The following is a 22991-nucleotide window of genomic DNA, read 5'->3' on the forward strand; positions in this document are numbered from 1 at the left end:
TTATCAAAGCAATTTCGGAACGGATTGGGGAAGGCAAAATATTGGCGGTAAGACCTAAACAGACCTAAAATTGAGACGGCGGAGGGTCCACAATATTTCCGGGTGATGCACAGTCACCAGGTTAAAACCTGTCGACTGTGCATGAGCCCGGACCATGTGGTTAAAGATTGCCCTGCCTTTACGTGCTTTAAATGTGGGGAGAGGGGCCATTTTGCGAGAAACTGCAATGCTGTGATGTGCCCGGATTGCAAACTGGCATTGGATAAATGTGAATGTTGGATGCAGAGCGGAGGAGAACGGCAGGTGAGCGGACAGATGCATGGGGGAGACAGCGGACAACGGGAAGAGGAACTTAACATACGAGAAGAAACAGGGTCGGAACAGAGGGATGATTGCAACGATCAAAGAATGGAAACACGTAATGAGGGTGAAGAATGGACACAAATGGTTTTAACTGACAGTTTGCAAAGCATTTTAAATAACGCGGAGAGGAAGGAACAAAGAAATGAGGATTTGAGCGAGGCACAGCAGGAAATTAATTTATGCTCGCAAATGGTGAATTTGGAAGGTCTACCACAGGATTGGGACAATCGGGAGGATGAGGAGCAGAGGAGCAAAGAACTGGGAGAGGAAAAGGAACAAGAGGAAACAAAAGAAGCACACACAAAGGTACCGAAGCGAAGGAGATCTCTAAGGGTTGTACCAAACATAGAGACTGCAAGAAAGAGGGCGTTGAAGGAAACCGAGATTGAAAGTAAGAACAAATTTGAAGTTTTGACAGGGTTGGAGGACATGGACTAATTTTATGGGTATTTTAAATGTTTTTATATGTCTAATGCTTTTAAAGACTGTCACTTTTAATGCGAGGGGACTTTTGGATGTTAGAAAATTTGAAAAGGTGGTGGAAATGTGTAAAGGGGAAGACCTGATTTTACTACAAGAAACAAATTGGAGGGATGATTTTATGAATAAGATAAGGGAAAGATGGGGAGGGGAGATTCTATATAATAATGGTGATGGGAGAATGGGGAGAGGGGTTGCTTTTCTAATTAAAGAAAATAGAGGGATCCTTGGTAAAATAATATATAAGGATGGTGAGGGGAAGTGTATGGCTATTGAACTGAAGTATGATGAGAAGACTGTGATAATAGTTAACGTACATGCACCAACAGAAGAGAGGAGTTTTTTAATGTCTTAAGGGCTTTTTTAAAGAAGCATAATGAGGTCATCTTATTGGGGGATTTTAATACAGTTTTTAGTAAATTGGATATGGGGGAGGGAATGGTTATGAAAGTCGGATATGGGTAGAAAGGAGCTGAAACTTTTAATGGAAGAAAATAATTGCATTGACGTGTGGAGATAAAGAAATGAGAAAAAGAAAGAATTCTCAAGAAGACAGTTGGTGGGGAACTTTATTTGTAGATCAAGAATTGATTTTATTTTATGTACAAGGAATATTGAGGATTTTATTGGGGATATTAAGTATGAAGAAACAAGTCTGAGTGACCATAAGCTAGTTTTGATTAAAATAGATTGGGGGTCATTGAAAAGAGGGCCATGGGTATGGGTTTTAAACACAGAGATTTTAAAAAATGAAGATTACGTTTTACGTATTAAGGAGATTATTGAGAAAGAAAAAGGAAATGGGATGCATGGAGAAGATATCAGAATATGGTGGGAGAATGTGAAGTTTTTAATTAAAAAAATTACGATAAAATACTGCAAACTAATACAAAAAAGCAAGAGGTATAATGAGAAAAAAATCAAAGAAAAATTAGAAGAAGAACTAAATAAATGTGATAAAGATATACAAAAAATAAAAGAATTAGAAGGCAGGTTGAAGGAAATGGAGGAGGGAAAATATGAGGGGGCGAGGCTAAGAAGTAAGGCGAAATACACAGTGGAGGGTGAAAAATGTACAAAATTTTTCTTTAATTTAGAAAGAAGTAGAGCAAAGGCGGGGATGATTAAGGAGATAAGAAGGAAAGATGAGGTGGTGGTAGGGGACAATGAGGGAATATTATATGTAGTGAAAGAATATTACAAGGGATTGTTTAGTGCTGAGGGGGTGCGGGAGGAGGAAAAGCAGGAATTATTGGGACAGCTAAAAGCGAAGGTAGGGGAGGAGGATAAAAAGGAATGTGAAATGGAGATAAGGAAAGAAGAAATAGAAAATGCAATTAGTGAGTTAAATAGGAAAAAAAGTCCAGGGATTGATGGCTTAGGGAGTGAATTTTATATAGCTTTTAAAGAGGTTTTGATTGACATTTTAAAGGAGGTTTATGATGATGTTTTTAGTAAAGGGGAATTAAGCACTAGAATGGGAATGGGGTTAATGAGAATAATTTATAAGAAAAAGGGAGATAAAACAGACCTAAAAAATTTCAGACCAATCACTATGCTGAATACAGATTTAAAAATATTATCAAAGATTTTAGCAAACAGATTAAAAGAAGTTATGCCGAAAATAATAAAGACTAACCAAGTATATGGAGTGAAGGGAAGGGATATAGCGGACACAACTATAAGTATAAAGGATGCAATAAGATATATTAACGAAAAAAATATGAATGGTTTTATTATAAGCTTGGATTTTGAAAAAGCTTTTGACAGAGTAGAACACCAGTTTTTATTTGATATCTTAAAAGGGTTTGGGTTTGGTGAGAATTTTATAAAATGGGTGAAAATTTTATACAAGGGAGCTATGACAAAAATAAAGTGCAATGGGTTTTTAACACAAGCTTTTAAATTAACAAGATCCATAAGACAGGGATGCCCATTGTCAGCCCTACTATACTCTTTGGTAGCAGAGCCTCTAGGGCTGGCAATGGAGCAGGATAAAGGCGTAAAAGGGATACGGTTTGAGGGAGAAGAGAGTAAAATTTTTCAATATGCAGATGATACAACGCTAATGTTAAAAGATCTGGAAAGTGTAATAAAAGCTATGGAGATTGTACAGAATTATTGTAGAGGATCAGGGGCAAAAGTGAATGAAGAGAAGACAGTGTATATGAGGTTTGGAGGGGCACAGGTTCTAACAGAGCATTTTAATTTTAAGGAATCAAGGGACATAAAGATTTTAGGGGTACATATGGGGCGGGATGAGCGAAAAGCAGGAGAAACAATGTGGGAGGAAGTGATAGGGGGGATTGAAAGGAGATTGATTTTTTGGAAATTAAGAACGCTGACTTTGAAGGGGAAGTTTTAATTATTAATTTTTAATGGTGTCAAAATTATGGTACATTTTATATGTAAACCCAGTGCCATTATGGGCGGAAAAGAGGCTGAAGAAATGTTTTTCAGAGTTTTTATGGGATGGGAAGCCCCCAAGAATAGCACACAATACTTTAATAGGGGAGGGAGAGAAGGGAGGAATGGGATTAATTGACATTGAACATAGAAAGAACGCTCTAAGGGTAAAATTGGTAAAAAAGTTTTTAGACAAATCACACACAGCAGGATGGAAGGGAACAATGGACTACTTTTTAAATAAAGGCAGTAAATTTAATCTGGGAAGGAATATTTTATGGATGAAGACTAAATTATGGATGACTGAGAGGATGCCGGATTTTTATAGGGAACTGCTGGGAGCATGGGGAAAGTTTTTATCAATCAATCATTTTATTCCGAGGGGTAGGGAAAACATTTTAAATCAGCCTCTTTTTTTAAATCAGAGTATTTTAAATCAGGGGAGGCAGTTGTTTTTTAAGAAATGGTGGGAGGCGGGAATTTTAAAAGTGAGAGACATTTTATATGAAGTTAAAGAAGGATTTTTACCCGTACAAGTGGTTATAGACGCAATGGAGGAAGCAAAGGAGGAGTGCAGCAGACAGGAAGTAACTAATAAATATGAAATGATCAAGAGATCGATACCGAAAGAATGGATAGAGGGAATCAAAAATAAGGAGGACGGAGAGCAACAAAATGAAATATATGTGGGATTGGGAGAAAAACAATATGATTTTAATAAATGTCAGGTGAAAGATTTTTATAGTGTTTTTAGAGATGGGGTCTTTAAAAAACCGGTGGTCAACAATTACTGGATGGATAAGTACAAGGGTGTGAAGGAATGTGATATTTGGGGAAACATGAAAGGGAAAATGATACAGACAAAGCTGGAAAATTTAGAGTTCTTAATTAGGCATAAAGTGATTTTTACTGACAATATTTTAAACAAAATTGGTATGGAATCAAGTGCTGTATGTAAAGTGTGTAATGAGGAGGAGGAGGGATTTTTACATCTGTTTTTACATTGTATAAAACTGGATGATTTTAATGAGAAATGTAAGAATATGATTTTAAGGTTGAAAGGGGAGGATGGAGAGGAGATGGACTGGGGCAGGATTTTAATGTTGGGAATACAAAGAAAGAACAAGAACAAAATGGTCATCAACCTTTTGATAATGTTAATTAAGAGTGCTATATGGGAAAGGAGAGTGGTGGCAAAGAAGGAAAAATGGATAATGGATTTATGGTATGTTTTTAAAAGAAAAGTCGAAAAATATGTACAATGCCTGTTTTATTATTTTAAGCAAGAAGATCAAATGGGGTTCTTTTACAATGTTTTTACTAATGATGTATGTGTAATTTTAGATGAGAATGGAATAGATGTGCAATTTTAAAAAGTTTGGAGAATGTTTCTGTTCTTAAGTACTGTTTTGTCTCGCAACACGTGATGACGAGCTGTGATACTCCTTTCCGAGAGTGAATAACTATCTGTGTGGAAAGCAATATTGTTTTGTATTGTTGATGTTCTTTATTGTTTGTAATTTCATTCATATATCTGATTAGTTTTGAAAGGAATTTTTTATTACTTTATTGCTGACAATGTTAAGTATTTTTAATGTGTGTTTAATCATTTATGTTTTTAAGATGTCTACTGTGAAACACATGCTTGATAATTGTATTATGGAATTTTTTCAATTAAAAAAAAAAAAATATCAGAAGATTCTAGGTTCGACTCCTGGCTGGCTCGCTCTCTGATTTTTGCGTAATGCAGTTTGGTTTTGATGTCACGGGCTTGCCGAATTGTTGCCCTATTCCTACGTGCCACCCGGGCTTTGAGAAAAAGTTGGACACGAAATGAAATCCGAACTAGCCAATAATCAGCAACTTACACGGTTAAAACCGCGTCTCAGTTTCATTGTTAATCTCATGATTTTTTCATTTCTGTACCTTGACAGACCGGCGATAGGCTTTTCCTTGAGATAACGGTTACAATGCAAGACCACGCTTGTTATGTCGAATGCGTGGCGTGAGTATTTTTGGAATCTTTTTTTTTACCCGGACAAGGCTTCTGCTGACCGGTTCTAGCGGTCAGGATTCCTGGTTTTCACCCAGGCGGCCCGGGTTCGACTCCCGGTATTGGAAGGTGGGCTCCTCTTTGCTTCCCTCTACGAAAAAGGGCCACACGTCTTCCTGCGTCGAAAGCCGTTTTTTGGCCAGCAGTCGAGCTGCAGAAACCTAATAGGCCGAGGTTGTGACCCCATAGACCTGCGCCTTCGATAGCTCAGCTGGTGGAGTGGAGGACTGTAGGAGGAGCGTTGGCAATCCTTAGGTCGCTGGTTCGACTCCGGCTCAAAGGAGTTCGTTTTTCACGTGCCCACCTTTTTTGGGGGGGCCGGCCTTCTGAAAGCGGCCAACAGAGCTTGATTTCACAGTCCGCCATTGGGGGGGAGGGGGGGCAAAAGAGCTTTCCCTGACCGGGAATCGAACCCGGGCCGCGGCGGTGAGAGCGCCGAATCCTAACCACTAGACCACCAGGGAAGAGCCGATCTAATGCTGGCCTGCTAATAACATGAGAACAAGCAGACAGCAATACAGGCTTCTGTCACGTCGAAAACCAACGAGTCGGGCTGCAAGCACGAGGATCCCCAGGCGGTGGGCCAGTGGCGCAATGGATAACGCGTCTGACTACGGATCAGAAGATTCTAGGTTTGACTCCTGGCTGGCTCGCTCTCTGATTTTTGCGTAATGCAGTTTGGTTTTGATGTCACGGGCTTGCCGAATTGTTGCCCTATTCCTACGTGCCACCCGGGCTTTGAGAAAAAGTTGGACACGAAATGAAATCCGAACTAGCCAATAATCAGCAACTTACCCGGTTAAAACCGCGTCTCAGATTCATTGTTAATCTCATGATTTTTTCATTTCTGTACCTTGACAGACGGGCGATAGGCTGTTTTTCCTTGAGATAACGGTCACAAAGCAAGACCACACTTGTTTTTTCGAATGCGTGGCGTGAGTATTTTTGGAATCTTTTTTTTTACCCGGACAAGGCTTCCACTGACCAGTTCCGATATGGTCTACCGGTCAGGATTCCTGGTTTTCACCCAGGCGGCCCGGGTTCGACTCCCTGGTATGGGAAGGCGGGCTCCTCTTTGCTTCCCTCTTCGAAAAAGGGCCACACGTCTTCCTGCGTCGAAAGCCGTTTTTTGGCCAGCAGTCGAGCTGCAGAAACCTAATAGGCCGAGGTTGTCACCCCACGGACTAGTGTTAATTTCGTCACCTATTTTTAATTTAGTCTTAGTCTTAGTCTTGTGCCAAATGTCCTTGTTAGTTTTAGTCATATTTAGTCATTTACATATCTTTTTTTGTTAGTCAAGTTTTAGTCGACTAAAAGTCTCGTCATTTTAGTCTAGTTTTAGTCAAAAGAAAACTCAAGGTATCTTAGTCAAGTTTTAGTCGACTAAAAGTATTTTAATTTTAGTCTAGTTTTAGTCAAAAAAGAACTCAATATATTTTAGTCTAGGTTTAGTCAAAAAATTGTAGTCTTTTTTTAAAATAACACACACACACACACACACACACACATATATATATATATATATATATATATATATATTTATATATATATATATATATGTAACTGAGATTATTACTGATACACATTTCAGTAAAAAAAGTGTTTCACATATCTCAAACATTGGTTAAATGTCATAATTACCTGACAAAATACACTTGTTGAATGATTTTTGTTGAATGCAAATGTTAAACGTGTCTGGTTTTCAATTTCTGATTTAGGAGACACATTCACAAATGATTAACCCTTTCAGTGGTGAGTTTAAAATATTCTAGCGAACCCCTGAGAGTGAGGTTTTTTTAAGCGACCGTTTTTTTAGAACGTTCGTCCTTATTGTTTCCATGGCGACGCATCAAGCTTGTCACGTGACACAACACAGACACAATAACACTATATGACAGATAGATCGCTTTTATTTCGTTTTTCCTTTTTTATCCAGAATACTCACACACTTGCTTACCATGCCATGAACTATCTAATATTCCGATTCACAAATATGGGTGAATTAGTATGTTTCGTCGTTTAAAATCCTATATAAATGATCTGGATCGTAATCTGTAACATGAGATGGGCGCGGCCATGTTTGTTCGCGCTGCTGTTCAGAGAGTCCTGTCAGCCGTATTTACAGCACATATACATTCATCCGTTTCTCCCGAAATACATGCAAGTAAGTGGCTGGTGAACTAGAAGAGGAATAGAGTGAACTTTTTAGTTACTAAGCCTATGTGTATGTGACATGTATAAAACACATCGGCAAATTATATTTGAATAGATTGTTATTTGCTGCTTCCATAGACCTATGTGTGTATTTACAAACTCTAAATGTCTCCTTTTACTAGTACTTATGTGTATTTAAATGTCTGAAACCTAAAATAAGCGTTATGTGGTTAAAAACACTGCATAGTTGTGATTATATGACAAGCGCAGAGCTTGTCCGTCTCTGGCTCAGCGCCAGCCAGCGCGCCAAAGCGCAGTTTGAATATTTTAAAGCCGTAACAGCTGATGAAAAAGCAGAGACGATTGTAGACGAAAATGAAGAGAGATTTTATCTTAGTTTATTTTATGCAAAACATTTTCGTCTCGTCTTTTTTCGTCAACAATAATGCATGTTAATTTAGTCTTAGGCAGCGTTTTTGGACAGTGGTGCAGTCTTGTCATCGTCTCGTCTTAGTCATGAAAAAAAAGGTCGTTGACGAACATATTTCGTCTCGTCTCGTCTGACGAAATTAACACTACCACGGACCTGCGCCTTCGATAGCTCAGCTGGTAGAGCGGAGGACTGTAGGAGGAGTTTTGGCAATCCTTAGGTCGCTGGTTCGACTGCGGCTCGAAGGAGTTCGTTTTTCACGTGCCCACCTTTTTTGGGGGGGCCGGCCTTCTGAAAGCGGCCAACAGAGCTTGATTTCACAGTCCGCCATTGGGGGGGGGGGGGGGGGGGGCAAAAGAGCTTTCCCTGACCGGGAATCGAACCCTGGCCGCGGCGGTGAGAGCGCCGAATTCTAACCACTAGACCACCAGGGAAGAGCCGATCTAACGCTGGCCTGCTAATAACATGAGAACAAGCAGACAGCAATACAGGCTTCTGTCACGTCGAAAACCAACGAGTCGGGCTGCAAGCACGAGGATCCACGCGTGACAGGCGGAGATACTGTCCACTATACTAACAAGGAGCTGTACCCGCTGTTCTTCGCCCCCAGCCTACTTGACTTCACCGACATCAGCATAAGGAGCCACTACTCCATGAAAAAAACAAATCAACCTGCCTTGATCTTATTGAGTCTCCCAATATCTTGAATGCTACACATTACAGGGGGTCCTCATTTGGACCTGTAGAGAATTTTGGTTAGCTCAAAGAATTTAAGATGATCAATATATGTGTGTATATGCCTGAGGCTGTTTCTCTCATCACATATACACTGCAAACTCCACCAGGTCTTATAACCAATGAATAGGATGAAATGAGTTATTTAAAACATACATTTCAGTCAGGGAAAGTAGTTTAACTCACAGGAAATCGTGTATAATAATCGTCATTAAATATACGCAATTTCCAGTTTCTGATCAGTAACAGTAATAATGATATCGACTGGTTTCTTTGTCCAGCAAATTGTTCAGTGATATCCATTACTCTGACGTTGGCTCGTCGTCACGGCAACGCATTTTTACTAACCAGAACGGAGTTAAACAATTGAACAGAATAGGGCTTAAGGTAGCAATATGAGATCGAAACAGTTTAAGTGACTTTGTAATGTAAGCATTCAGCACAGAGAATCATTATGTGAATATATGGTTGTTTATTAAACTATTCTACTTACAAACGATCGCACATAGACAAACGTACATAAAACACAAATAGACAGAACGCGTGAGAGAGAGAGAGAGTAAGAGAGGGAGAGAGAGAGAGAGAGAGAGAGAGAGAGAGAGAGAGAGTAAGAGAGAGAGAGAGACAGAAAGTGAGTTTGCAAAGGGACAGGAATGAAACGGTTCTGAACATCCTGAAATCGTTTCTTTTATAAAACGCCTTAAACGCAGCTATCTACGTTTGTAGAAAGGACGGATACTTGCAAGCTTGTTGTTGTTGTGCATTGTTCCGTTTGTGTTCAGTTCAGAAAGTCCTTTCCAGTTCCTTGAGAGTATTGCAGGCCTCATCATCTCCTCCGCTAGGTGAGACCCCCCCCCCCCCCCCATGGATCTGGGGGGAGGTGCGGGTGACGTGTCTTTGTGTCCCGAAGGCAAGAGCATGAGAGAGATATGAGGGAAGGTTTATAAACCTGTAGGTCGTTCACGCCCACAGTTGGACCTTGTCCAATCCGGTTGATCTGAGTTTTGGAGGGAAGATTGAAAGTCTTTGTCTCTCAAAATGTTGTTTCGCATGTGGAAGCTGATTGGTTGTTTGGCCACAAAACTTTCAAAAGTTCAATAATACATATAAAGCAAGGAGTTATTAAGATGCCACAAACATTAACATTTAGGGAATAATAAATGCTGCTCATAGACACCAAACATGATCTATGTATCTTCTCGTTTGACTGAGTGATTCTAAATGTGAGTCTTAGCATGCACAATAATTCACCTATTGCGGATTAATGTTTGAGGCCGACATACATAACAGAAACAACAATATAAGAAAAGGTAACACATTGATACGTGTACATTTCTATATAACTGTATGTGGGACTGCATGTCTGAATAAGGAAAGTCTATCTTTCCCTGCATTTCTGGTAGGAGTCTTATCTTGATGGTGGGGGGATGAGCTGGATAGTGAACAAAGGACTGGCTCATAGCACATAGGTGTTAATCATGGGGGAGAAGTCATTTAAGGAATATAACTAGTTATTTCATGTCTGATTGGCTCCATGCACTACATATCCCCTCTTTCGAACGTTGTTGTCCGTCCAACAGACAACAGCGAGCGACGTCAAAGGTGCGGAACAATCAGGCATGCACCCGGCACTCCTGGCTGGAAGAGAGAGGTGGCTCTCTGGAGGTTGGTGCTTCAAGGAGTGGCTGTGGTGCCGTGGTCGACGTTATCAGGTGTGATAATATAGACAGTGGCAAGGTATGGGTCCTCGAGCTTTGTGCAGCAGGTGTCGAGGCACTGTCACTTGTCATCCTGACCCAGGTTGGTCTGTGTCAGGTGGTTGTTATCTAGTATCTGTGGTCCCTGCAGTCTGGAATCGCTGGTTGGACTCTCACTTGTGAGAGGGCAGGTAGTTCCAGGGTTCGCAGAGAATTGTCGTAAAGATTTTGTAGTGTAAAGAAGTTTCCGATGGACCCGGTTAGGGTGCAGGAGGGCAGCAGGTGTCTGTTATCCCGCTGTTTTGCTCTAATGTCATCAGGCGTCTGATGTTGGGGGTGTCGACACTGACTTGAGCGGGTCTGAGTTGTGTTTGTAGGGGCTTTGTTGTTGGGCCTGTGGGCCCGTTGCTCCATTCAACATTGTCTGGCTGCTCCTGAGGTGTCGGCTGGTCTCATGGGATGCTTTTTCCTTTTAGGAAGTCTAATGCGGTGTTGCGTTGGGCAAGGAGTCAGAAGTTTACCTTTCAGTACTTCTCAGTGGAGTTTCATTCAAGGAGCTCTTTGTTAGCATCAGAAACTCTGTTCTGGAAAAGCAGGCGTGTCCAGCTGTCCTTGTGGGTGTCGGTTAATTTTGGTACTCGGAGACTTGCAGGTTCAGTTCATTTTCCTCCTGTCTGAGGCCCTTGAGGGTGTGGGCCAAGGAGAAGACGATGCTGCTCAGCTCCTGGTTGTCCAGGCTGGATGTGAGTTGTCCATTTGTCGCGGTCCTGCTGTTCCTTTCTCTGCCATTGCAGGCCGTTGGCTGCTTTAGGCTGAAGGATGCCGTTCTCTGTACTGCTGAGTCTCCCGTTGGTCCTGGTGAGTGGCAGGGCTGGATGTCCGAGACACGCTGGTTCACAGTTCCTATTGTGAATCTCGCTGGCTGCGGCATGCTTTTGGCTTCCTGCGCTCTTTAGATGCAGGTGTCGCACTCGGGCATGTTTCACTGAGGTACTGGTGAGCAGTGTAGGTGGTGACACGGGTGGTCTCTTAGTTGACACGGGTGTCGTTTCTGGTGCCATCTGGTGGTAAACGTTCACAGATGTTTCTCGTCGACTGACTGCTTTGCATCGTAGAGAGGCTGTGTCGTTTGAAATCCGCTGGTTTCGAGCTGGCATCAAACTTAGCATATTCTGATGTCCTCTGTCACTGCATGCTTGGCAGTGCGCCACTTTTGCGTTGGTAGTGGCTTTGGTACTCTGGTGTATTCTGCACGGTGCATCTTGGGCATACATCAGCAATGACCCCCCTTTGTTCCTGGTAAGCTGGGAGCTGTGGCGGTGTTTGGTTATCAGGAACAAATGTGAGGATGTGTCATCTAGATGCGGCATGTGTGTGACATCACTGAGTTGTTTTCGGCTTAGTGCCTTAGTGTGGTCGGACAGTGCAAGGTTGAGTGTCAGCATTGGCAGAGGCTGCTTTAGCAGAGCCATTTTGTAGGTGGAGCCAGTGTGCATGGGTGTGCTGCAGGCGGCGTAGCAGCGTGAGGGGTTTGCTTATGGCTTAGAAGCGATGCTTGGGTTGGGTGGGTGGGTTTTTTGTTGTTGAAAACCTTAGGCAGCCACAAAATCCCTCAGTTTTTTTCTGGGCCTTTCACTGTTTTTCCACGAATAGCATGTAGATGTTCTTATTGTGATGGCACTGCTTGTCTGGAACAGTTGTTGATGCTCGTCTGTTTCAAACTGAGTGGTGTTGTTTGAAACTGAGCTTAGCCTACTTTGAGTCTATGCAGGTTAGTAATTTTCAGAGGGAGTTCTTGCGACTTGCTGTGACACAAGGGTTGATCCGATTGCCGTCACTCGTGCTGTGATGTCAGGTGGCCCGGCTTAAGGTGTTGCAGTGGGACAGGCTTGTCGTTTTCCACTAGGTACCTGCTCTGGGCGTGTCTTGCCTCGCTCTTGGGTCTATGAGCACATGGGTTTGTGTGCGTGGGATCCTTGGTCTGCAGGCATTGACAGTTATAAACATCACACAGTGGTGGCAGGTCTCTGTGATTCCCTCTGTCTTCTGGTGCGATTGGCACATCGCTGGATGGTTTGTGCAGCGCAGCTGTTGTCATCTGGGTGCTGGGCTCTGCTGAGAGCCTTGTACATGACATTAGTTCTGCATCATCGTCATATGTGGAGAGCAGCTTGGCACCACTTCTGAGTGGCCATTTTCCCTTAGGCTCTTCATGACGGAATTGTTTAAAGTCTTTGAAATACCTGAATGGTATGTACACTGCAAAAGATTACTTTTCAGAAAGGGGGTGTGGCTTCTAGAGTGGGCACTGCTTCACGTATTCCACTGAGTGTGTGTGCAGCGTTAGGGTTTTAGCCACACTGTGTTTTGAGCCGAACAGTGACCCCTTTTGGTGAATGCAGGTAGTTCGTTCGCCAGAGTGTAAACATCTGGGAGTAATCTTATCTAGCAAGGCTTTCTCGCAGTTGAGGGAGTATCGTAGGGCTGTGAGAAACAGGACGTAGCAGGTTTTGCATTGTCTATTCCAGGTTAAGTTCAGAGCACAGGTGTCCTCAGTGTTGGCCTGCACTGATCTCAGATCACTCCCACACAGTGATGTCGCTGCGTGTTCAGCTCCCATACACCACTGTATGTTTGTTCACCTTGGTCAGTCAGACGTCCCCCCTTGGCATGGGGCAGCTGGACAATCACTTTGCTAATCTTTATTGCCTTCTGGTGCTTGGCTGTTTTCCGGCGGTCTGTAGAGTCCGCTGAATCGAGCAATCGCTGTACGGAAGAAGGCTGTAGCATTTGGGTGGTGACTCACAGTGTGATGTGGATATCTGAGGGGAAAGATTTTCTGGCGTTGATGCCATCTTCCCTTGGTGCCTGTCGCGTTGTCTCACGTAGGCTCAGATGCTGGTCGTAGCAGTCGTGTTCTTAGCTGCTGTATTCAGTTTTGACAGTTTTGACTGCTGGTACAAATGGCTGGGGTCCTGTTAGCTGGAGGTGGAGCTAAGCAGATCTGTCTCGTGGTCACACTGGGCAAATGTTCTTGCTTAAAAGTCAATGTTTTGCAGACAGGCGTGTGTTGTAGCCTACTGCAGTGTTCAGGAAGACAGCGTTTTGTGGTGACAGCTGTCAGATTCCCGGCCAGCTTGCTGGCGTGTGAGGTGTGAACGGTGGGCTGTTAGGCCCGGGAGAGATTTTGTGTTGAGCTCTCCTGTTTGTTCATATTGTTATCTGCAAGCATTTGAGTTCTTTAAGGTGTGCTGGGTTCAGCGCACTTTGTGTTTCTTTGCGGAGTCGTTACTTGAACTTCGGCTTAGGCTGCTTGCAGGAGGCCGTAAAAGGCTTTGGCCGTGGCATGAGTGCTGCTGTCTGCCTGGGTCCATTGTAAAGAGAGCTTCCGCTGTTTAGGAGTGTTCTCCTGTACTGCTCTCTGCGCTCAGTCTTTGGGGTTGTTGCAGGCGTGTCTTGAAGCTTTTCTCCTCTCTCCTCGTGTAGGTCCTTGTCCTCTTCATCCGCTATCTCTGAACAGCCAGATGGTCTAGGCGGTTCTGCGCGCTGTCCTGGTTCCGTCGTGGGTGAAGCTTTCTCCGCTGCGGCTTTAGTCAGACGATCTTGTTGAGGGCGTGGTCACTGATGGTCCGGGCTGTAGATGAGTTGATTGGTTCTCTGCAGCCGTAGCTCTTGACTGGATCGTGATCCATTCGCCTGTGTGCGCGGTCGTCCGGCTGTTCTCCGCTCAGGGGCTGTAGTCACTAGACCCAGGGCAGGATGGCCTCTTTGCCTTGTCTGGACTGGATGGCGAGACTGGATGGTGACATGTTGACACAAATAGAGAGGGAGAGACAAAGCACAACGAGCCAATGCAAGTCCTTACAGAACTAATGAGCTAAAATGTTGCTATGTGTTGCGCCTTAACTGATGTCATCAGATGGTGACGCAAACTAAACGCTTATCCTAGCTGTAAAGAAAGGGTCAGATAGTTTGTGTGGGTAAACACAGGAAACTATGAGTAAACTTAATGATGAGCGATTAACTTTGGAGCTATTCAGTTCATCGGTGTAGTTACCAAAAGATTTCACTGATGTTCAGACAGGTTCAGTCTCTAATAGGGAGAAAAATAAGAACAAAATCCATCAGAAAGAGAGGTATAAAGGGTTAAAGCAAAAGAGAGAAAGTGAGCTGACTGCCAGCCCTGAGGTCAGTGACGGGGCCCACCGTGTGGGGGCGCTATGGAGTCGTCACACCTGGGAAATGGCAGAGCTGAGAGAGCAAAAGAGAGAAAGGCCCCCCTGGGATGGGCCGAATTACCCTGGGTAGAGAGAGTGCAACTTGATCGATTTGGTCAAAGTTTAAATTTAAATCAAGACTGTTTAATCAAAAATTTAAAATGAGCAAATACAATTATAATTGCTAAAGGGAGAGTTGAATCTAAGGCGGTGAAATAATTAAAATTAAATCACACACACAAAAAAAAACATACATTATGTTAATTATCATTATGGTTTAAATAACAATAATTAATAATGTAACATCAAAAGGAAAAGAGAAGGGAGAGACTGACTGGGACTATCTATAAGCGTTGTTGCTCAAAGAAAAAAAATAAAAAAAAATAAAATAAAAAAAATAATATGAAATCAGGCATAGGTATTGGAAGAGGTTTTAGACAGACTTCTATCTTTTAATAGAAGGAAATACCTTTTATGCGGGATTTCAGATTCCACCTTGTGTGGATTTGAACGCGCATCTAAGCGCAGTTACCATGGCGATGCGTGATCGCGGGTGTATCTTTCTTGTGTCCGTTTTACTGAACACAGGTACATGTGTTTTGCAAACTTTAACTTAATAGGATGCTTACACTATTAAAAGGTTGCTTAGTTACGATGCGTGCACCTTGATCTTGAGTCAGCCTGCTGACACAAGACTTGTGTGTGCTTTGCACAAAACAAATAAATAACACTCGATCAAGATTTGTACAGTAATAACGCGAAGTTGTTTACTATATTAAATCTATTCGACGAGCAAACGGGGTCAACCTAATCAGTTAGCTAAGCTGAGGTTTTAACCCAAAGGAGCAAGATAGCTGATTAGCATTGGAGTGCACATCAATGGCTAATCTATCTACACTCAAAATATAAAGATATGGCCTTTGTAAGGTGAAAGAGGAACATCGCTCAATCAGCTTCTTCACGCAAAAATAGAGGTTTTCTTCGCTCAATTTAGGGTGGCTTTAGGACGCTCTATAAAAGATTTCTTCGTTTTATAGGGTCAATATATAAACTGCAGTTAAGTTACATCTTCAACAGCGGTTTAGTTTCTCTGTGCGAGAGGCTCAAACATCTGTGAAGGTGTTAAAGGTGGGCTTGGCCACACCGTTCTAACACACACACACACAAACAAAAGAGACGCGAGTCGCGAGCCGAGTTTGAATACACAAGCATGCAGACACACAAATTATTCCTGAGCTGCTCACATCACATAGTTTAAAACTGCCCCGCATTCTAACGCCAATTAATGTAGAGAATTTTGGTTAGCTCAAAGAATTTAAGATGATCAATATATGTGTGTATATGCCTGAGGCTGTTTCTCTCATCACATATACACTGCAAACTCCACCAGGTCTTATAACCAATGAATAGGATGAAATGAGTTATTTAAAACATACATTTCAGTCAGGGAAAGTAGTTTAACTCACAGGAAATCGTGTATAATAATTGTCATTAAATATACGCAATTTCCAGTTTCTGATCAGTAACAGTAATAATGATATCGACTGGTTTCTTTGTCCAGCAAATTGTTCAGTGATATCCATTACTCTGACGTTGGCTCGTCGTCACGGCAACGCATTTTTACTAACCAGAACGGAGTTAAACAATTGAACAGAATAGGGCTTAAGGTAGCAATATGAGATCGAAACAGTTTAAGTGACTTTGTAATGTAAGCATTCAGCACAGAGAATCATTATGTGAATATATGGTTGTTTATTAAACTATTCTACTTACAAACGATCGCACATAGACAAACGTACATAAAACACAAATAGACAGAACGCGTGAGAGAGAGAGAGAGTAAGAGAGGGAGAGAGAGAGAGAGAGAGAGAGAGAGAGAGAGAGAGAGAGAGTAAGAGAGAGAGAGAGAGACAGAAAGTGAGTTTGCAAAGGGACAGGAATGAAACGGTTCTGAACATCCTGAAATCGTTTCTTTTATAAAACGCCTTAAACGCAGCTATCTACGTTTGTAGAAAGGACGGATACTTGCAAGCTTGTTGTTGTTGTGCATTGTTCCGTTTGTGTTCAGTTCAGAAAGTCCTTTCCAGTTCCTTGAGAGTATTGCAGGCCTCATCATCTCCTCCGCTAGGTGAGACCCCCCCCCCCCATGGATCTGGGGGGAGGTGCGGGTGACGTGTCTTTGTGTCCCGAAGGCAAGAGCATGAGAGAGATATGAGGGAAGGTTTATAAACCTGTAGGTCGTTCACGCCCACAGTTGGACCTTGTCCAATCCGGTTGATCTGAGTTTTGGAGGGAAGATTGAAAGTCTTTGTCTCTCAAAATGTTGTTTCGCATGTGGAAGCTGATTGGTTGTTTGGCCACAAAACTTTCAAAAGTTCAATAATACATATAAAGCAAGGAGTTATTAAGATGCCACAAACATTAACATTTAGGGAATAATAAATGCTGCTCATAGACACCAAACATGATCTATGTATCTTCTCGTTTGACTGAGTGATTCTAAATGTGAGTCTTAGCATGCACAATAATTCACCTATTGCGGATTAATGTTTGAGGCCGACATACATAACAGAAACAACAATATAAGAAAAGGTAACACATTGATACGTGTACATTTCTATATAACTGTATGTGGGACTGCATGTCTGAATAAGGAAAGTCTATCTTTCCCTGCATTTCTGGTAGGAGTCTTATCTTGATGGTGGGGGGATGAGCTGGATAGTGAACAAAGGACTGGCTCATAGCACATAGGTGTTAATCATGGGGGAGAAGTCATTTAAGGAATATAACTAGTTATTTCATGTCTGATTGGCTCCATGCACTACAGACCACTTTACTATTATTACTATTTTTTTTTACTTTTCATAATGGGAACATGAAAAAAAGGATGGGAAATCGTGTGGCAGTAACATCGCATTTACGTGGATCATATCGCCCACTGCTAGAATTCTACCACTGAATCACCAATGCTCGGAAAGGAGGGAGAAAGTTTGGAATTAACACCGCATTTACGAGTATATTGCCCACTGCTAAACTTCGTCAACCTATAGATAAAGTGAACAAGTTTTATAGGCATTTGACGAATATAGACGGACTAATGAGTTTCTGAAAAGATTCGGCAGGGAACGGGGGTTGGTCGGTGTGCAAAGGTTGGAGCTCCTTCAAGTAAATCAGGCTTCATTTTAAAGAACCTTACACACATGCAAGCACACACACAACTTAATTAAAACAGCTCCGTTCCTGCATTGGCCGGGAATCGGACCCGGGTCTCCCGCGTGGCAGGCGAGAATTCTACCACTGAATCACCAATGTTCGGCTGGGAGAACTTCGGCCTTCACATTGCCCTGGATTTAGTAATGGTGCGTAACTGTTACACGTCAAATCCAGGGAAAGGGGGGTTGGGTCAATATGCAAAGTTTGGAGCTCCTTCTAGCAAATCAGGCTTGGCCTTCAAGGCTCATTTTAAAGAATCCCACACACATGAAAACACACACCCCTTACTTAAAAGAACTCTGTTCCTGCATTTGCCCGGGAATCAGAGCCAGGCCTCCTGTGTGGCAGGCGAGAATGGATGATGGAAGAGACTTTTTAACTTTTACTCCTCCCATTTGGAGTGAGGGGGAGATGAAAATCTTATCGGCACCCTAGATTACCCTTTGTGAGTATAGTGGTTTACCACAGGGAGCGCACATGCTCAAGCGCATGGGCACACAACTCGAGTTTCTCTTCATAGACGCATAAATCTTTCGCCTTTTACTAAAGATTTCCGTGGAGGGGAACCTTTCCGAGTGACCTGTATTTTTGGGTGCTCTGCTCACAGCAGAGCTGCACTGCAGTTTCAATAGCAGACTAAATCTGACCACGCACCAATGTGCATTGGAGCAAAGCGTGCTTTCTCATGGACCGTGTTTGCAGCCTTTGCGCTTCCTGTGTCGCAACTTCACTTTTTTTTTCAGCCAGCATGGAAAGACAGCACTCTCATGACATGATGGGATCCAAACCTTGGGCTTCAGCTACTTTGGCCCTGTCAGTGACTCATGTACTTCCAGCATTCTTTTCTGCTCACAACAGAGCTGTATTGGAGTGTCAAGAGTGAATCTGGCCACCAGCCAATGGGCAGTGGAACGAAGCGCGCCACATCACGTCCTGTACTCGCGGCCTTTGCGTTTTCTGCATCGCAACTCCAAATTTCTTTAGCCAGCATGGAAAGACAGCACTCTCTCGTACATGACGGGATCCAAACCTTGGGCTTCAGCTCCTTTGGCCCTGTCAGTGACTCATGCACTTCCAACATTCTTTTCTGGCCACGAAAGCCAGGGTCCACCGCCTGAGTTGGTGGTATAGTATAACTTGCACCGTACCCGGATGAAAAATGGAGGTGGCAGAATGGAACTCGGCATTGTATTCACCCGCACAAAAAGCCTGCCGTGACACGGATTCAATCTGGGGTTGCTGCAGCCACAACGCTGAGTACTAACCACTACACGACCATGGCGTGCCACTCGGCTGGGTTAGTTTGGGAAAGCTCAGCAGTGCCCCAACATACAGGTTCACTGGTCCCTTGGCTCAGGAGAGACCTCAAATTTAAGGTACCTCTCAAGAGTTAGACGTTTTAATTCAGTTCATGAGGGGAGACCTCAGCAAACTGACAGCTTGTCACCCGCACAGGGGCTTGAACCCTGGACCCTCAGATTAAAACTCTGATGCTCTACCGACTGAGCTATCCGGGCCAACTGCACGACAACAGAAAATGTGCATTCTCTGTCTGCTTACAGTTTGTGGCACCACAGGATGAAGGCCACAGACTATTAGGGCAGAGACAGATAGGCTCCTCCTGGCAAGTTTGGAACAGTGACATTGAAAGAATGGACTCTTTTCACAACAGTTTGCTAACATTTATTCAGCCTGGACAGAGAAGTAAATGGTGCAAGAAGTTCATAATGAGCGGTTTTCTTTATCACTGTTATATCAGAGCACCTAAAAGCTCTTCCATTGGACTTGGTTCTGTTGAAACACTGTTTGAAAAGAGATGTGGGGAGACCAGTTGTCGTGCAGCAATTGGAGTTAGAGGGGAAAAAATGCAGCTTCCAGGACAAGCTGAAAAGGCACAGTTGCTGTCGCAAACAGCCAAGATGTCAAAGGGCTTCGTAGTCGGCAGGGTTCGAACTTGCGCGGGTAGACCCCAATGGATTTCGAGTCCATCGCCTTAACCTCTCAGCCACGACTACGTCTGTGGGTGTTTTGTATGCTTTTTGTTTGGCTAGATGTGGGCTGCAGAGGACACCACGGACAGCATGCACTGCACCCGGATGAAAAATGGAGGTGGCAGTAATGACCTCTTCTTTTTTAACTTTTACTCCTCCCATTTACAGTGAGGGGAAGGGGGGGTTAAAATCACGTTGACAGGTGTCGGCACCCTAGATTACCCTTGGTGAGCGTAGTGGTTTAGTGCAGCGAGTGCACAGGCCCAAGAAGGTGGAGAGACGACTTGAGTTTTTTTTTTTTTTTTTTTTTCCCTCATTGTATAAATCATTTGCCTTTTAGTAAAGGTTTCCGTGGGGAGGAGCCTTTGCGGGTGATCATTGTTTTTGGGGTTCCTGCTTACAACTGAGCTGTATTGGAGTGTCAAGAGTGAAACTGGCCACCAGCCAATGGGCAGTGGAACGAAGCGCGCCTCATCACGTTCTGTACTTGCGGCCTTTGCGCTTTCTGCGTCGCAGCTCCAGATTTCTTTAGCCTGCATGGAAAGACAGCACTCTCTCGTACATGACGGGATACAAACAAAGATGGCTTCAGCTCCATTTGTCCTATCAGTGACTTGTGCATTTCAAGCATTCTTTTCAGATGGCTAAGAGCTGGAGTTGGGCACTTGCGTTGATGGTATAGTGGTGAGCATAGCTGCCTTCCAAGCAGTTGACCCGGATTCGATTCCCGGCCAACGCATTTGTTTTGGCTCTGGCTGACGTTGAAGCAGAACTCCTTCTGTGACCTCTGTCAGCACCAAAAACTTTTGGATGAGTCGTTCAGCAGCAGCAAAGAGCTGGGTCTCCTTGTCGGGGAATCGAACCCCGGTCTTCCGCGTGACAGGCGAAGACACTGTCCACTATACTAACGAGGAGCTGTACCTGCTGTTCTTCGCCCCCAGCCGACTTGACTTCACCGACATCAGCATAAGGAGCCACTACTCCATGAAAAAAACAAATCAACCTGCCTTAATCTTATTGAGTCTCCCAATATCTTGAATGCTACACATTACAGGGGGTCCTTCAAGTAAATCAGGCTTCATTTTAAAGAACCTTACACACATGCAAACACACACACAACTTAATTAAAAGAACTCCATTCCTGCATTGGCCGGGAATCGGACCCGGGTCTCGGGTGAGCTCCAACCTTTGCATACCGACCAAACCCCGTTCCCTGCCGAATCTTTTCAGAAACTCATTAGTCCGTCTATATTCGTCAAATGCCTATAAAACTTGTTCACTTTATCTATAGGTTGACGAAGTTTAGCAGTGGGCAATATACTCGTAAATGCGGTGTTATTCCAAACGTTCGCCCTCCTTTCCGAGCATTAGTGGTTCAGTGGTAGAATTCTAGCAGTGGGCGATATGATCCACGTAAATGCGATGTTACTGCTACATGATTTCCCATCCTTTTTTTCACGTTCCCATTATGAATAGTAAAAAAAATAGTAATAATAGTAAAGTGGTCCAAATGAGGACCCCCTGTAATGTGTAGCATTCAAGATATTGGGAGACTCAATAAGATCAAGGCAGGTTGATTTGGTTTTTTTTCATGGAGTAGTGGCTCCTTATGCTGATGTCGGTGAAGTCAAGTCGGCTGGGGGCGAAGAACAGTGGGTACAGCTTCTCGTTAGTATAGTGGACAGTATCTACGCCTGTCACGCGGAAGACCGGGGTTCAATTCCCCGAGGGGGAGAACAAGCTTTTTTCTGCTGTTGAACGACTCATCCAAAAGTGTTTGGTGCTGACAGAGGTCACAGAAGGAGTTCTGCTTCAACGTCAGCCAGAGCCAAAACTAATGCGTTGGCCGGGAATCGAAACCAGGTCAACTGCTTAGAAGGCAGCTATGCTCACCACTATACCACCAACGCAAGTGCCTGACTCCAGCTTTTAGCCATCTGAAAAGAATGCTTGAAATGCACAAGTCACTGATAGGGCAAAAGGAGCTGAAGCCATCTTTGTTTGTATCCCGTCATGTACGAGAGAGTGCTGTCTTTCCATGCAGGCTAAAGAAATCTGGAGCTGCGACACAGAAAGCGCAAAGGCCGCAAGTACAGAACGTGATGAGGCACGCTTCGTTCCACTGTCCATTGGCTGGTGGCCAGTTTCACTCTTGACACTCCAATACAGCTCAGTTGTAAGCAGGAACCCCAAAAGCAAAGATCACCCGCAAAGGCTCCTCTCCACGGAAACCTTTACTAAAAGGCAAATGATTAAAACTGCTCATTATGAACTTCTTGCACCATTTACTTCTCTGTCCAGGCTGAATAAATGTTAGCAAACTGTTGTGAAAAGAGTCCATTCTTTCAATGTCACTGTTCCAAACTTGCCAGGAGGAGCCTATCTGTCTCTGCCCTAATAGTCTGTGGCCTTCATCCTGTAGTGCCACAAACTGTAAGCAGACAGAGAATGCACATTTTCTGCTGTCGTGCAGTTGGCCCGGATAGCTCAGTCGGTAGAGCAACAGAGTTTTAATCTGAGGGTCCAGGGTTCAAGCCCCTGTGCGGGTGACAAGCTGTCAGTTTGCTGAGGCCTCCCCTCATGAACTGAATTAAAACATCTAACTCTTGAGAGGTACCTTAAATTTGAGGTCGCCCCTGAGCCAAGGGACCAGTGAACCTGTATGTTGGGGCACTGCTGAGCAGTATGCTTCGAATATGCCTACTTACCTACTATACAGTAGGAAAAAAGAGTACGTGAAGAAAGAAGTACGTTCGAAACCTCAGTTTTCATAAAAGAGTAGGCGAGAAATCCCCGGATGTCCTACTGCTTCAGCCCAGATTCTGAAGTGTTCATCTGATGCACACTTTTCAATCCCAGGAGGCCACAGGAGGCCAAAACGTCTTCATCGAACGTGATTGGGAACCGCAACGAGAGTGTTTACAAATGTGAGTATACAAACCAGAACACGGTTCCCTGTCTTAAAATCGTATTTGTTGAGCTACTCTATCGTAAACTGCTGATTTGCATTAGGTGTCAATACGTGTAACGTTAAAGTATATTTGTGATTTCGCTGTAAAACACGTTTTATTACGTATAGCGACCATAGGCATCTTAAAGATGATTACTAAATGTTTAACAACTGACAGGAACATGTTCTGAGAGAATTAAATGAGCACATCACAACACCAAACAGACATCTAAACGAGTGATGGACGTTGTGTGAGTTTATGTAGAATTCTCTGTTGTCAACACTGCTTTAGATTAATGTAA

General features: G+C 43.4%; 5 non-coding genes across 5 annotated transcripts; 2 read left to right on the forward strand and 3 right to left on the reverse strand.

The window, feature by feature from the left end:
* Positions 1-5694: 5694 nt before the first annotated feature.
* Positions 5695-5766, reverse strand: trnae-cuc (transfer RNA glutamic acid (anticodon CUC)). The gene has a single exon. It is a non-coding gene; the product is annotated as a tRNA-Glu (tRNA).
* A 116-nt stretch (positions 5767-5882) lies between these two features.
* On the forward strand, positions 5883-5955 carry trnar-acg (transfer RNA arginine (anticodon ACG)). The gene has a single exon. It is a non-coding gene; the product is annotated as a tRNA-Arg (tRNA).
* Positions 5956-18246: 12291 nt separating this feature from the next.
* On the forward strand, positions 18247-18362 carry LOC141327217 (U5 spliceosomal RNA). The gene has a single exon (XR_012354526.1). It is a non-coding gene; the product is annotated as a U5 spliceosomal RNA (small nuclear RNA).
* A 1319-nt stretch (positions 18363-19681) lies between these two features.
* Positions 19682-19763, reverse strand: trnas-cga (transfer RNA serine (anticodon CGA)). The gene has a single exon. It is a non-coding gene; the product is annotated as a tRNA-Ser (tRNA).
* A 1814-nt stretch (positions 19764-21577) lies between these two features.
* trnar-ucu (transfer RNA arginine (anticodon UCU)) lies at positions 21578-21649 on the reverse strand. Its single transcript has one exon. It is a non-coding gene; the product is annotated as a tRNA-Arg (tRNA).
* Positions 21650-22991: the final 1342 nt, after the last annotated feature.

The sequence above is a fragment of the Garra rufa genome, chromosome 2 (genome assembly GCF_049309525.1).
Source record: "Garra rufa chromosome 2, GarRuf1.0, whole genome shotgun sequence".
Classification (NCBI taxonomy): domain Eukaryota; kingdom Metazoa; phylum Chordata; class Actinopteri; order Cypriniformes; family Cyprinidae; genus Garra; species Garra rufa.